Raw genomic sequence first — 16,304 nt, forward strand, 5'->3', positions numbered from 1 at the left:
TCTGGAAAGTGCTACATATAATTGGCCATGTGTAGACACCCCATTTTTGCATCTGTCCAATTCTACAATTCGTCAACCGGTTGTTGTAGATTCCTAATGATGAGCATTAAAGAACTCGATGGTTTGTGAGTACTACTTGATTCCTTCTGTTTCTAGTTTCTTTTCATCCCTCTACTCGTCACGACTCGACATAGAAGTTTACGCACACTTAGGATCTACATCTTATGCCCGACTTAGCAAGCACATACGCATAGGTTCGCTACACAGTTCGATAAGTTAGAGACCTCACTACGCTAGGAAAATATGACTTTGTGACTTAGAAATAATCACGCAGGAACTGAAAGAAACCTAACACTAACATTTGTAAAAAACTGTAAAAATCACCAAAATGACAAAAATACCCCTCATAAATTTCAGACCCCTAATCCACTATTTAGCGGACGACCAGGGTCGAGGCGATTTCAGTGGCGACTTCACTAGGAACCATAGGGTCAAACTTGAACCGATCCAAGACTATCCTTAAGTTGACTTTTGCACCGAGTCAACCCAGTTGACTCAATGAAAATCTTCGATTAGGCTAGATTTTGTCATTTTTTTCAGTGGCATGTGATTATATATGTTTAATTGTTTATTTCTATTGATTGGATTGATGATTATATGTATTTGATTTGTAGGGTTGGATATTTACGAAAAACGCCCCGGATGCACTTTGTTCCTTTGCACACACTCACGAGCATGCACACGCATATTTGCATCATGTCATGTCCTTATAAATCCAATAGTTGGATCTAAACTAACCTGGTTCTTCGGGACACAGTGGACCCCCGTGAACGCTACAACTTCAGTACAGTACCTTCGGGTACATCAAACTGGAACATCACGTACTGCTTGACCAAGTAAAACTGGGATAATATATCGGTGTTTCGGGCTGAAGTGACCTAAGCTTTGTCCTGACCTAGCATCAATCATATAGAAAGCCTATAACTTAGGTGCGGTCCCACTAGGCCACGACTCGAATAGACCATAAGTGCTTCCGGATTGTCTTTCTTTAATATAACCAAAAGGTAAGTGGGTGGATCGATCCACACCGCTCAAATTGAACCCGCAATAACGGTCCAACCCAATAACATAACTATGAGATATACCGATCATTGTCTATTTTAACCAGTTAGCCCAATTAATAAATAATCTCATGGATCAAAACATGGACTGATTAGACTAATTGACTTAAAAATAGTAGATGAAGTGATTCAAGTAGAATATTCAGATCTATTAGGTCGAATCGGCCCAAGTTCAAATATGTACATAGTCCTAAAATTTTTATTGGCCAATTTAATTCAATGGACTGAATATTTTATAATCAATAAGGTTGAGATTAATAGAAGACATATTAAGGGCTATATCGACTAGCACAACCTAGATTTTACTCTTGGAAGGTCATACAACCCTTAATCATAGTTAAAATTTCTAAGATTCCTGATCAATTGACAAATTATCTTCATGCAATTTCTTGCTCAGAATGTGTCATCAGTTAAAGACTTTGAATCTAGGGGGTTAATCTAATAAACGTTATCAAAAGGGACCTTTAATTCTAATTGTTAAAACCTATCCTCGGGTCAGTAACAAATAATCCACTATTGATGGGGTTTCAGGATACTATTGCGCCCGAACATAAGCCTCCACTACCTAGTTGGAGTCGATAGTCAGGTCGTTTGGGAAGAACATCAGTACTAAGCCAACAATCAGAAATGACTTCAGAATATCTCAACATTGCCTAGTTGTTCTCTAAATATCACAGTGTCTCAGTCCTACTGGTTGAAAGCGATGTCTTGAGTTCTCAGTCTATACTCAAACTTGTTGTAGGTACTTGTCTTTAATTTTTCACTAGTCATGTGATTTGGTTTGAGTCTAGATTTCTTTTATTATCAATTTCGCAATGTCTTGTTTTCGTTGCATCTAGTCTAGCTCTTTTGTTTTTACTGAGTCAAGTCAATTTGTCAAGCTTGCAATGATGTCTATCGCCTCATTTGATTTAATGGAATAAAATAAATTTTTGAATACCTCGAGCGCATTAACGAATTAACTGATAATTTTACTTCAGGAGATGATCTTTTAACGAGGAACCCCTTCCCAAATTAAATAAGAATACGAAAGTAAGGTTCAACCTCTAATTGAGGAAGCAAAGGTCATTGACCTCGGAACAAAAAAATAATTTTCAATAAATTCAAATTGAAACTGACTTATCCCCATGTAGACACCCCATTTTTGCATTCGCCTGATCAATCAACTCGTCGACCCGATCGCAAAGGTTCCCAATGATGGATGTCTATTCCAATCCTTTATTTTGTTACCAGATATGTTTCAGAAATCCAGATGAGGTATCTCGAACTGACAAAACTTAGAAACCACGCTACGCTAGGAAAATACGACCCCAGAAACATAGAAATCATCATCTTGCAAACCAAAACAAAGCTTCACGATAAAAATCACTAAAATTACCAAATTACCCCTAACATCAAAAAAACCCTAGAGCCTGCATTACGCTTAGGAAAACCCACTCAAACACATTAAACAACAAATCGAAACCAAGTAAACCACTTCGCCAATTTGCACAAAATTTGACAAAATTACGAAAATACCCCTCATAAAGTTCACAATCATTTCATACAAAAAACTTCATAAATGACAAAAACCAACATTCCCATTAAATTTCTTACGAAAAAATGATTCCAAAACATCCTGAAACATTGAAAAACGACTTAAAACGTAAAAAATCCTCTCCGAGGGCAAAATGGTAATTTCACAATTTTCATAATTAAAAAATTCGAAATTAATAAATAAAACATTAAATAATTAAAGTAAAACATTAATAAAATTAATTTAAAAATTTGAACCTAAAAAATTGATCAATCGGACTTTCGGATAAAATTGTTGAGGGTTCGTGGGATATTTCTTTAAGGACCCCTCCATTTGGGGGTCCAAAGAATTAAAGATATTTTAGAGGGGGGTTCTCCAAAAATTAAAAGTAAATCAAGCAAGACTGAAGTCAAGGTATTAAAGTCAATTAAGCAAGACTAAAGTCAAAATTAAAGTCAATTAAGTAAGACTAGAGTCAAATATTAAAGTCAATCTCATAAGACTAAAGTCAAAACCTGAATCAAAACCCTAATCTAAAACTAATCGAGTCAATCTCATAAGACTAAGGTCAAAACCCTAAATCAAAATCCTAATCTAAACTAATCAAGTCAATCTCATAAGACTAAAGTCAAAACCCTAAAATCCTAAAAATTAAGTCAAAACCCTAATTAAAATCCTAAAAGAAACCCTAATGCTTCTAAAAACTTTATAAATAGGAGCCTCCACACCCTATTTTCATATCAAAGAAAAAACCCTAGAAAAGTAGGTAAAGAAGCCTCCATAGCCTCCCCAAAACCCTAATTTTGAAGTCCCAACTCCTTCCCTAACACCCTACTCCGATTTTAGCCCAAAAAACACCCAAAAACCTCTCAAAAACATCCCAAAAATCCACAACAAATTCGAAGTACCCAGATCCAAGAAGGGATACCTTACCTCGGAGATCAAGAATCAGATCCAGATATAGAACGAAGTAAGGAATACGGTACAAGGAGCCATTCTCACCAGATCTGAGGGAATAACACTTTTGCAGATCAAAAGGTAAATTTTTTTTTATTTATTTTTAATCTAGGTTTGTCATTAGCAATGTAGATGTATTTGGGATAAGTAGAGACCGGCATTAGCCGGGCGGGGTTGGTGCCTAATACCTTCCAACCCCGTAACATGATCCCCGGATTCAGATTTCTATAGTAGATTAGTTCTTTTATCCATTGTAGGGTCAATTTGGTTCCTAGACCGTAATAACTAGGTGGCGACTCCCAAACCTCAAGGGTCAAAAGCGAATCCGCTCACCCCGCGGATCAAGGGCGCTTTCAGTGGCGACTCCACTGGGGACTATTGAGGATCAAACTTGAAAAATCCCAAGTATGTGAGCATTGCCAAGATGACCTAATTTTTTTTTATTATTTAGTTGGATTTATTTTATTTATTTTTTATCTTGATTGTAGATGATTTTGGGTATTGCATTTTTTTTCTCCAATTAAGGATCACTTTTTGATGACCCCTAAATAATGAAAGATTCAAATTGACCTATGAAAATGATTGAATGATGAAGGTTGGACAGAAATATTAAAACACTTTTAGAGAATATTATAGTGAGAATTAAGTCTGGGAGCCTTTAATAAAATATAGATCTCGTCGAGTAGATTAATTTAGAATCTGAGTTCACTCAATTTCGTTATCGGAAGCCTTAGATATCATCAATGCAAGTTCAATCTGTAAATTTGGAATTATTTCTGAATGAAAGTTGGGACAGCAACGTTAAAACTTTTTTACAGAACATTTTAGTGAGAATTAAGTCTGGAAACCTTTAATAAAACATAGATCTCGTCGAGTAGATTAATTTAAAATTTGAGTTCACTCAATTTCGTTATCGGAAGCCTTAGATATCATCAATGCAAGTTCAATCTGTAAATCTGGAATTATTTCTGAATGAAAGTTGGGACAGCAACGTTAAAACGTTTTTACAGAACATTTTAGTGAGAATTAAGTCTGGAAACCTCTTAATAAAACATAGATCTTGTCGAGTAGATTAATTTAGAATTTGAGTTCACTCAATTTCGTTATCGGAAGCCTTAGATATCATCGATGCAATTTTAATCTGTAAATCTGGAATTATTTCTGAATGAAAGTTGGGACAGCAACGTTAAAACTTTTTTACAGAACATTCTAGTGAGAATTAAGTCTGGGAACCTATTAATAAAACGTAGATCTCATCGATAGATTAATTTAGAACTTGAGTTCACTCAATTTCGTTATCGAAAGCCTTAGATATCCTCGATGCAAGTTCAATCTGTAAATCTGGAATTATTTCTGAATGAAAGTTGGGACAGCAACGTTAAAACGTTTTTATAGAACATTCTGGTGAGAACTAAGTCTGGACACCTATTAATAAAATGTAGATCTCATCGAGTAGATTAATTTAGAACTTGAGTTTACTTGATTTCGTTATCAGGAACCTTAGATATCATCAATGTAAGTTCAGATTGTATTTTCCTAATTCACAGAAAATCTGAATTTATCTAATGTTGGCACAATTAATGTTCTTGAGAGTGAGCTCATCTCAACCATTGTCATTCTATCATCAATGTAACACCTATTGGAATCTCGATTTATTTTGGATCACCCAAAAGTGATCATTGATTGGACCTTAAAAATTATAAAAATTATGCTTATTGCAATGTTTGTTTGATCATTATCATATGCCATATTTATTGATTAATTTACCATGATCTTGCTTGAAATACATGATTGATGTTGATCGTAATGTTAATGTGCTTATGTGCTGGGAATAATGTGATCTTAATTGAATATTTATATGATTTGAATAATTTTGGTTTTGATTAAATGTATGATTGGTTTGATTGGATCCATAGGCCCATTTGTTTGAAAAAGGTCCCGGGCACACCCCACCCTGTTTTGCACACACCACATGCACGTTTACTGTTTTACTCACTTACACATCCCATTTAGCCAACGTGGCACTAGTGCGTGGCCCGATCTCTTCGGAGATGCGACGTCATTCATGAAACCCACAACTCCAGTCACGTACCTTAGGGTATATCAAACTGGGGGCATCAATACCATCTGATCAGGTGATTCTGAGAAGTATGTTGATGCACCCAGGCTGGAGCGACCTGAGCCTTTGACCTATTGTAAGCCACACAGTCACATGTCCCGATTGCCAACGTAGTACTAGTACGTGGTCGGTCCCCTCGTGGGATGCCAAACCATTTATGAAAGCTACAACTCTTGACTCGTACCCGTAGGTATAAAAGATAGTTTAAGTATATCAATTGCACTTCTTGGTCAAAACCGGTGCCTAAGCAAGATCTTGCCCCGCTGTACCCTACTGTATGAGGGGGATAGACTACGTCTATTCTAGACGAGAGGTATTTAAGTGGGCCTTTGCTCAGCATTGTGCGCCACCTCTCAACTGGAGATCAAACTGACTGTTTTTGACTTTAGAGAAATGAATTGAGGTTTTAGATTATCACCTACACGGTATATCAAACCAAGTCACCACGTATCGAAAGGTATATAGGTGTGCTTGGGCAAGGGTGGCTAGATAAAAATGCATTGCACGTAGTAAGCTTAGAGTCTAGAAACCTTCCCAGTAGGTCACGACTCGAACTTATCTTGGATGTTCCCGGGTTGTTCATTGAATGGAATTTTATGAGACTTTGTGATTGATATGAATGTATGTGAATGATGAGATCAGAATGCATGTGAATGATGAAATGGATGTATGTGAATGATGAGATCAGAGTGTATGATTGTCCTTAAGGATAAAAAATGTTATTTTTGAAAATTAAAATGGGTGCACCGACCCAATAAAGAATCCATCTCTTGCAAATGACCCAGCCCAACTCGATCCAACAATCCTGATGGACAGGACCATTTAAATCGAAATAGAAATCAAATTTTCAAAGAAGAAAAATAGTTTACAAAGGGAAAGTATTTTCCAGAAAAAATATTTTCTAAAAGAAGTGTTTTCAAAAAAAAAAAAAAAGTGTTATTCTCTAGAAAAAATGTTTTCTAAAAAAAACGTTTTCCAAAAAAATATTTTTCATAAGAACAAGATTTTCCAAAAAAAAAAAAAATTCAGAAAATAAGGGACAAATAGTTTACAAAATGATTTATTCTTTCATAGAAAATGACTTATAAAAAAATCTATTTTTACATGGACCTTGGAAATGTACTAAAATACCTATGGATCTAGTTAGTTCGTAGTTAATCGATTGACCTATTTGGACTAAGTTTTTTTTATCAACTTTTACATGATCAAATGAATTAAATTGGTCGTATCACTTTGTCCATCGGACTTAGGTCATTATATTTATTTCTTATTTTGGTAAACCTGGTAATGATGAAGGATGCATCCAGATTTAATAAAAAATGAAATATTTTATTTGGTCGAAATTGCTCTAAGACATTCTACATCATCCTATTTTGTATCTTTACCTCGGTTATTCTGTCAAGTCATCTAACTTGCTGCCTAAGCATAGTCTCTATTATTTGGTCAAATCCTTTGCCCTTGTTGAACGTGATCTCTAATTTGTTTCCGAAGGATTATCAATCTTCAACACGGTTAATCTACGTCAAATCATGCAAGATTTTGTGAACCAGATGAATCATGCTTGTCAATGCCATCCGATAGGGGCATGCCAAGATAACGAAGACAGACATAGAAGGGATTCGACGACTAGAATCAATACTTCAAAAAAATATGAATTACTAAGCATGCCTAAATACGATGGAACTTCCTGTCCAAGAACTCACATATGCTCATATGTTGGTGACATGCATATTCGAGATTTAGGAAGTGAACAAATGGCACAATTATTTTGCACCACTCTTAAAGGACCCGCTCTTGAATGGCTTATATTGTTAATACAGTCTCGATTTCATACTTGGGAAGAAATCATGGAAGAGTTTATGAAGCATTTTAGTCTGAAGGTCGCTAACTCAAATCCAACAAAATCGACAGTTAACGTTATTAAACAATCCAAGCCTAGAAGAAAGTTTGATAATCTCGGGATGACTTTGAGTATCGCCTTGAGGATGTTAATAACGAAAGGATTATTACAGCTTAAATTCGTACCTAATGCCTCTCAAAGTAATGATGAAAGTCACCAGTTCTGCGAGTTTCACCAAATTTACAGGTCATTACATCGACAAATGTATATCTCTCCGCCATGCTATTCAAGACCTCATCGACGCAGGGAAGATAACCTTTAAGTGAAATATTGAGTCTGTTGGATAAAATATCATTTAGTTGTCCTAGTTTTTCCATTATTTCTTATCTCATTAATTTTCAAGTAGTGTCAAGTTTCAAAGAATATTTCTTTTTACAAGAGTCATTGTTCTAGGTTAATAATGGAATCCTTCCATTCCAATGAAATAAAAAGATTTTTTCGATTGTCATGTGTGCAACAAGTCTTCAAATGTTGAAAATGAATTTGATTAAAAATTGAATCTAAGGATAATTCTTGAGAAGTGCGAATCAAAACTGTCCAATCCCTAGAAAAACATGAGAAAATAATGGACTTACTTAAGGAGTTCAGAGGTGTTTTCGCATGATCCTATGAGGATACGCCTAATGTGAACATTAATATTTTTCAACAATGAATCTTAGGTCTAATGATATGGGTACGACATATATCTCTAGAATCAGAGGTGATTCTGACAGTTCGAAGACACATCACATCGCGAGGGAGTCATGGTCAAGAGAGAGAAAATTTGGAGCGTGAATTACACTCAGAAGAACCAAATGTCACCAATGAGTAATCCATCAAATTGGATTAAACACTTCAAGATCACAGTGTTCAGAATTTACCATCCCAGGTGTTAAGGAAATGAACATTATAATGGATGCCAAAAAGTGGACATCAAGTAAGGGGCAAAAATTTTTCCTTTAGAAAAAATACTATCTCTAAGAGCCAGAATCAACACTATAAGAGAAGACCAGTTCAAGTACTCAATGTTAAAAATAAAATCACTCGTTTAGATATTTGATCTCAACTAGGGCAGATCAGTTATCATCAAAGAGACCGTATAAGGCAAAGCATTAACTAACCTCAATCAAATTATGTGATGCCCCATTTAAGGAGGCCTTTCTTTGATCGATGCACTTTTCCCAATCTCACCCTTTTTCAAAAAAAATATATATATATTTTCCTTTGCTAGCCCCTCTATCCAATATGAAAAGATAACCATTTTTTTTTCTCAACCACACCAACCAACCAACCTAGGGGAGGGTATTTCGAACTACGTTTAGACCTGATCCCAAACTAAATTGGGGTACATAGACAACTTGAGAAGTTACTTCAATCCCGGTTCAAAAAAAAAAGATTTCTACTCCTAGAAAAAATGAATAAAGAATGGAGTATTTTTCTTTCATCCGAAGTATAGAAGAAAGAAAATCAAGAATGCCAAACTAGGGGCATTTTCTTTTTAAATAAAAAAATCAAAGAAAGAAGATACTTAGAAATGGAGAGTACATTAGACTAGGGGCATTTTTTGGGGATTTTGAACCATATATCCTTTCTTTCTAAACCTTCCTAAGCCCACCTAAAAAGTCCTCCTGGGTATTACGTAAAATGGTCAAGGGAAGTTTGTGTTATCGCTAATAAGGATCTCTTAATGAAGAAAAGTAAAAGCCTGCTAAGTTGAAAACCCGAAAAGGGTGACTTAGGCAAAAACTAAGGCGAGCTCGCAAGGTTGAAAATCTGAAAGGACAACTTTGGCAACAATCAGAGCCAAAAAAAAAAAAAAAAAGCTTGCTAGATCGAAAACCTGAAAAGACGATCTGGACAAAAGCCAGAGCAAGCTCGTTAGATTGAAAATCCGAAAGGACGGTCTAAGCAAAAAGAATAGCGTATGAAAAAAATTCCTAACCTGCTAGATTGAAAACCCAGAAGGGCAATTCTGGCAAAAGTTAAGCCACCATCAAAGAGGAATCCGAGAGGAGAATCTAAGAAACTTCCTTTAAGGCTCATGCCGCAGTAGAAAGATTAGACGAAGGACAATATCAAGGTCAAAACTCAGAAGACATCGAAATCATCTTTGATTTTCGAAGGAATGTTCATTAGATTAAATGATCTAAAAGGGAGAAAGACAGATTAATTTCAAACTTCGAAAGAAAAATTCAAACTTTCAATGTTCATCAAATTTTGAGTTCTTCAAATAAAAATTACACATATGATGCTTTTAAGAGTCTCAGAATTTCAAAGGATGAGGTCACTTGAGTCAAGCATGTTTGTCTATTCTTCGTCATCTTTAAATAAAAGACATTTTTTTATCTCAGTCGTAGAAGTTCTTGTTATGTTTCATGTGTTCGAATTGTCTGTTGAGCAATCTTGACCTAATAAAAATTAACCATCTCAATAAATCCAGATATTGTCAAATCAGGTTTATTAAGAAGAAAGAAATTCTGATTTAAAGATCATTTTGGAACATGTGCCTAAAGAGAATGAGATGCCTAATATGTTTTGAACAGAAGTTTTCAAGGTTTTTCTTTTTAAACTTTCTTTCCATTAGTGTTTATTCAATTTTTTTTTGGGATAAAAGTATCGCAAAACTGGTTGATAACTCAGATCTTTTCCCAGAGATTTTCTCAACCTTTAAGTTTTATTCTACTCAGAATTTATTTCCCAGATTCATTCATTATTTTCATGATTCTTTCCAAATTCACTAATAATTTATCAGATTTATTCATTCCTAGATTCAATCATTCATTTCCAAATTCATCATTATTTCCCAAATCTGTTCATTCCCAGATTCAATCTTTCTTTTCCTTACTTTCTCTTTCCCAAGTTATTCATTTTTTCTTAGATTCATCCACTCTTTCCTAGATTTATTCATTTTGCCAGTTACCGCCAAGGGTTATCTTGGATTTTGCTCAGCCAGTTGCCGCCGAGGGTTTGCTCGGATTATGCTCAGCCAGTTGCCGCCGAGGGTTATCTCTGATTTTGCTCAGTTGCCGCTAAGGGTTATCTTGGATTTTGCTCAGCCAGTTGCCGCCGAGGGTTTGCTCGGATTATGCTCAGTTAGATGCCACCGAGGGTTTGTTCGGATTATGCTCAGCTAGTTGTCGCCGAGGGTAATCTCGGATTTTGCTCAGTTGCCGCCAAGGGTTATCTTGGATTTTGCTCAGCCAGTTGCCGCCGAGGGTTTGCTCGGATTATGCTCAGCCAGTTACCGCCAAGGGTTATCTTGGATTTTGCTCAGCCAGTTGCCGCCGAGGATTTGCTCGGATTATGCTCAGCCAGTTACCGCCGAGGGTTATCTCGGATTTTGCTCAGTTGCCGCCAAGGGTTATCTTGGATTTTGCTCAGCCAGTTGCCGCCGAGGGTTTGCTCGGATTATGCTCAGCCAGTTACCGCCAAGGGTTATCTTGGATTTTGCTCAGCCAGTTGCCGCCGAGGGTTTGCTCGGATTATGCTCAGCCAGTTGCCGCCGAGGGTTATCTCGGATTTTGCTCAGTTGCCGCCAAGGGTTTGCTCGGATTTTGCTCAGCCAGATGCCACCGAGGGTTTGCTCGGATTATGCTCCGCCAGTCGCCGCCAAGGGTTAACTTGGATTTTGCTCAGTTTCCGCCAAGGGTTATCTTGGATTTTGCTCAGTTACCGCCAAGGGTTACCTTGGATTTTGCTCAGTTTCCGCCAAGGGTTATCTTAGATTTTGCTCAGTTTCCACCAATGGTTATCTTGGATTTTGCTCAGATGCCGCCAAGGGTTATCTTGGATTTTGCTCAGTTTTCGTCGAAAGTTTTCTCGGAATTATGCTCAGTTTATGCTCAGATTATGCTCAAATTATACTCATATTTTACTCAAATTTATCTCAGATTTTAAATCACACACTTGCACAGTTGTTATATCAGTCAATGAGAATTTTTTAAATTTAAGGATTTTACACTGCCAGTGAGAGCTCGCGCTCAAGGACCTGACATTTTCTTTTAGTTCGGGGAGAGTTTACCCTCAAGGATCCGAACACCCCGACGAATTACTAAATCAGGCTGCAAAATGAATTGTCACTAGCTTTGGCATTCAGATATCGTACTATCTACCAAAATAGATTTGCTATCTAGTTTGCTTCAACCCTCTGCCAAAGAGGGGCATCTGTAGACACCCCATTTTTGTATTCGCTTGATTAATCAACTCGTCAACCCGATCGCAAAGGTTCCCAATGATGGATGTCTATTCCAATGCTTTATTTTGTTACCAGATATGTTTCAGAAATCCAGATGAGGTATCTCGAACTGACAAAACTTAGAAACCACGTTACGCTAGGAAAATACGACCCCAGAAACATAGAAATCATCATCTTGCAAACAAAAAAGAAGCTTCACGATAAAAATCACTAAAATTACCAAATTACCCCTAACATCAGAACAACCCTAGAGCCTGCATTACGCTTAGGAAAACCCACTCAAACACATTAAACAACAAATCGAAATCAAGTAAACCACTTCGCCAATTTTCACAAAATTTGACAAAATTACGAAAATACCCCTCATAAAGTTCACAATCATTTCATACAAAAACTTCATAAATGACAAAAACCAACATTCCCATTAAATTCCTTACGAAAAACTGATTCCAAAACATCCTGAAACATTGAAAAACGACTTAAAACGTAAAAAAATCCTCTCCGAGGGCAAAATGATAATTTCACAATTTTCATAATTAAAAAATTCGAAATTAATAAATAAAACATTAAATAATTAAAGTAAAACATTAATAAAATTAATTTAAAAATTTGAACCTAAAAAATTGATCAATCGGACTTTCGGGTAAAATTGTTGAGGGTTCGTGGGATATTTCTTTAAGGATCCCTCCATTTGGGGGTCCAAAGAATTAAAGATATTTTAGAGGGGGGTTCTCCAAAAATTAAAAGTAAATCAAGCAAGACTGAAGTCAAGGTATTAAAGTCAATTAAGCAAGACTAAAGTCAAAATTAAAGTCAATTAAGTAAGACTAGAGTCAAATATTAAAGTCAATCTCATAAGACTAAAGTCAAAACCCTAAATCAAAACCCTAATCTAAAACTAATCGAGTCAATCTCATAAGACTAAGGTCAAAACCCTAAATCAAAATCCTAATCTAAACTAATCAAGTCAATCTCATAAGACTAAAGTCAAAACCCTAAAACCCTAAAGACTAAGTCAAAACCCTAATTGAAACCCTAAAAGAAACCCTAATCAAACCCTAATGCTTCTAAAAACTTTATAAATAGGAGCCTCTACACCCTATTTTCGTATCAAAGAAAAAACCCTAGAAAAAATAGGTAAAGAAGCCTCCATAGCCTCCCCAAAACCCTAATTTTGGAGTCCCAACTCCTTCCCTAACACCCCTACTCCGATTTTAGCCCAAAAAACACCCAAAAACCTCTCAAAAACATCCCAAAAATCCACAACAAATTCGAAGTACCCAGATCCAAGAAGGGGATACCTTACCTCGGAGATCAAGAATCAGATCCGGATATAGAACGAAGTAAGGAATACGGTACAAGGAGCCATTCTCACCAGATCTGAGGGAATAACACTTTTGCAGATCAAAAGGTAAATTTTTTTTATTTATTTTTAATCTAGGTTTGTCATTAGCAATGTAGATGTATTTGGGATAAGTAGAGACCGGCATTGGCCGGGCGGGGTTGGTGCCTAATACCTTTCAACCCCGTAACATGATCCCCGGATTCAGATTTCTATAGTAGATTAGTTCTTTTATCCATTGTAGGGTCAATTTGGTTCCTAGACCGTAATAACTAGGTGGTGACTCTCAAACCTCAAGGGTCAAAAGCGAATCCTCGCACCCCGCGTATCAAGGGCGCTTTCACCCCATAAGAACATAAGGAGATGGTGAATTTATTCAGAAAATTCAAAAGACTTGTTTGTGTGGTCCTATGAGGATATGTTGGGTCAGCCAGCTGTTGTGGATTCCTAATGATGAGCATAAAAGAACTCGAAGGCTTGTGAATACTACTTGATTCCTTCTGTTTCTAGTTTCTTTTCATCCCCCTACTCGTCACGACTTGACATAGAAGTTTACGTACGTTTAGGATCGCTACATCTTACGCCCAACTTAGCAAGCACGTACGCATAGATTCGCTACACAGTTCGATAAGTTAGAAACCTCGCTACGCTAGGAAAATATGACTTTGAGACTTAGAAATAATCACGCAGGAACTAAAAGAAACCTCACGCTAAAATTTGTAAAAAACTGTAAAAATCATCAAAATAATGAAAATACCCTTCATAAATTTTGGACCCCTAATCCACTATTTAGCGGACGGTCGGGGTTGAGACGATTTCAGTGGCGACTCCACTGGGGACAATAGGGTCAACTTGACCCGATCCAAGACTATCCTTAGATTGACTTTTTCACCGAGTCAACCCAGTTGACTCAATGAAAATCTTTGATTAGGCTAGACCATGACTGAATACTGGGGTTTGTAAATCAATGCCAACATATTTGATTGAAAAGGTAATTTTTAAGATGATGGCACAAGCGATATTCTCGGAATAAAAACTAAGTTGTCCGATTTATCTCCAGTTAGAATTCGACTTTCAATTATGTGTGTTGCGCAACTCACAACCATCAATCATGTTCCATTACAAAGTCCATTCTTTGGCGCAAATTTTTTTAACAACTTTATTGGACATCCCACTTTGAGTTTGAACGAGAACGGAGGTAACCCAGGAGGATCTAATGAGTTCAAATACTCATTTGAATATTGATTAGCATTTGTACAATCATTTGCAACTTTTTCTTCCAATTTGTCTACTGCTAAAAATAGACAGACATTTTTCTTGGATATACATCTAAAGTCATATTGTTGATTGCATTGACATTGTCACTACGCACTAAAAGAATTGTCCATTCAGTTAGATAACTTATTGACACCATTCGAACTTCATTTAAATGAGAAAAAACAGAATCAATTAGCTCTTGAAGACTCCCACAATTCTGCATTGACGAAGGTAATTGAACTGATTCTTGTAAACACCCCATTTTTGCATCCGCCTGACTTGGCGATCCGTTACTCGGTTGCTGTGGATTCCTAATGATGAGCACAAAGAACTCGAAAGCTTGAGAGAAGCATCCTTCTATTCCATTTTTTCTTCTAATTCTATTTCCTTCTTTTTCTTTGTCACGCGACATAGAATTACGCACGCTTAAGATCGCTACACCATATACTCAACTTAGTAAGCACGTACACTTAGGCTCGCTACACATTTGGACAACTTAGAGACCTCGCTACGCTAGGAAAACATGACCTCGAGACTTAAAAATGATCACGTTGCGATTGAAAGAAACTTCACGTCAAAATTCACTCAAATTGACGAAAATCGAAAAAATGACGAAAATACCCCTCATGAATTTCGACTTCCGAAAAGTCTTGAAAGTACCTCCATTGCACTCAGAATGAGATTTTGAGTCTAACGGGATCCAAATCATTGAAGTCAGAGAAATTTAGAAAAATCATAAAAATGACTGAAATGCCCCTTAACATCCAAATTTGACTTAGAGATCCCAATCCTTAGGAAAAAGCAATAAAAATCGAAACCCAATTAAAAATCCAATCTAACTAAAAATAAAGCTCAAATTAAAAAAATCAAACGATACAAAATTCAAACAATTAAAAGTAAAACTCAAAGTAAAAATCAAACAATTAAAATTTAAATCAACATTCAATCCAAAATTTAATCAACCCATCAACATTTAAATTAAAATTCGATTGAAATTAAAATCCAATCAACCAATTAATATTGAAATTAAAATCCAATCGATCACTCAAATTGAATTTAAAACTAAATCGACCAATCGATATTCAAATTAAAATACAAGCAACCAATCAAATTAAAATTTTAATTTAATCGACCAATCAAGATCGAAAAGTGAAACATAATTGACCCATTAAATTAAATTCAAACCAAAATTAAAAATTGTAACTAAACCATCAACCAAAATAAAAAATTGAAATTTAATTAATAATCCATCAACGTACCATGGGTTGCGAAGCGTGGGATCATGATCCCATTCCTTTTAAACTCAAAAAGAGAGATATTCTCCCTAGTGGTTCGGTCAAAGAAAGAAGCAAATAAAATTAAAAAAGAAAAGAAATTAAATAAAATCATCAAAAAGAAAATAAAGAGAAAGTTTAGAAAAAGAGAAAGTAGAAAATGAACACTATAAAAAGAGAATCCCATGTTCTCTTGAAGAGGAGGCGGACAATTTCTTTAATCTTCAAAGAGGGGAGAGGTCTGACGTTTTTTTTGGAGAAGAGAGCTTTCTCTCTTGAAGGAGAAGAAGGCTGATATTTCTTGAACAAAACAACTAAGAGGAGAGGTCTTTCTTTTGACAGAGAAGGGACAGCAAAAGAAGAGTATTCTCTCCCCAAACATCCATCTTCTTCTTCATTAATTGGTCCATAGCCACCCCCACTTCGTCTGCACTTCATTTCCTCCATCCCATAGCAGCAACGTCCCTCAACCCCACTCTATTGCACCCCTTTTTTTTTTTGATTGATAAGCTGGGTTTTAAGGGACCCCTCCCTAAAAAGAAACACTTCTAACGAGTGTAGATACAAGATGAATCTTCTTCTACAATTCTTATAAGATCTTGAGGAATATTGGAAATATCCTGAATTATAAAAAAACCATTCGA

Source organism: Akebia trifoliata, chromosome 15 (assembly GCF_017979445.1).
Source record: "Akebia trifoliata isolate Shusen 1 chromosome 15, ASM1797944v1, whole genome shotgun sequence".
Classification (NCBI taxonomy): domain Eukaryota; kingdom Viridiplantae; phylum Streptophyta; class Magnoliopsida; order Ranunculales; family Lardizabalaceae; genus Akebia; species Akebia trifoliata.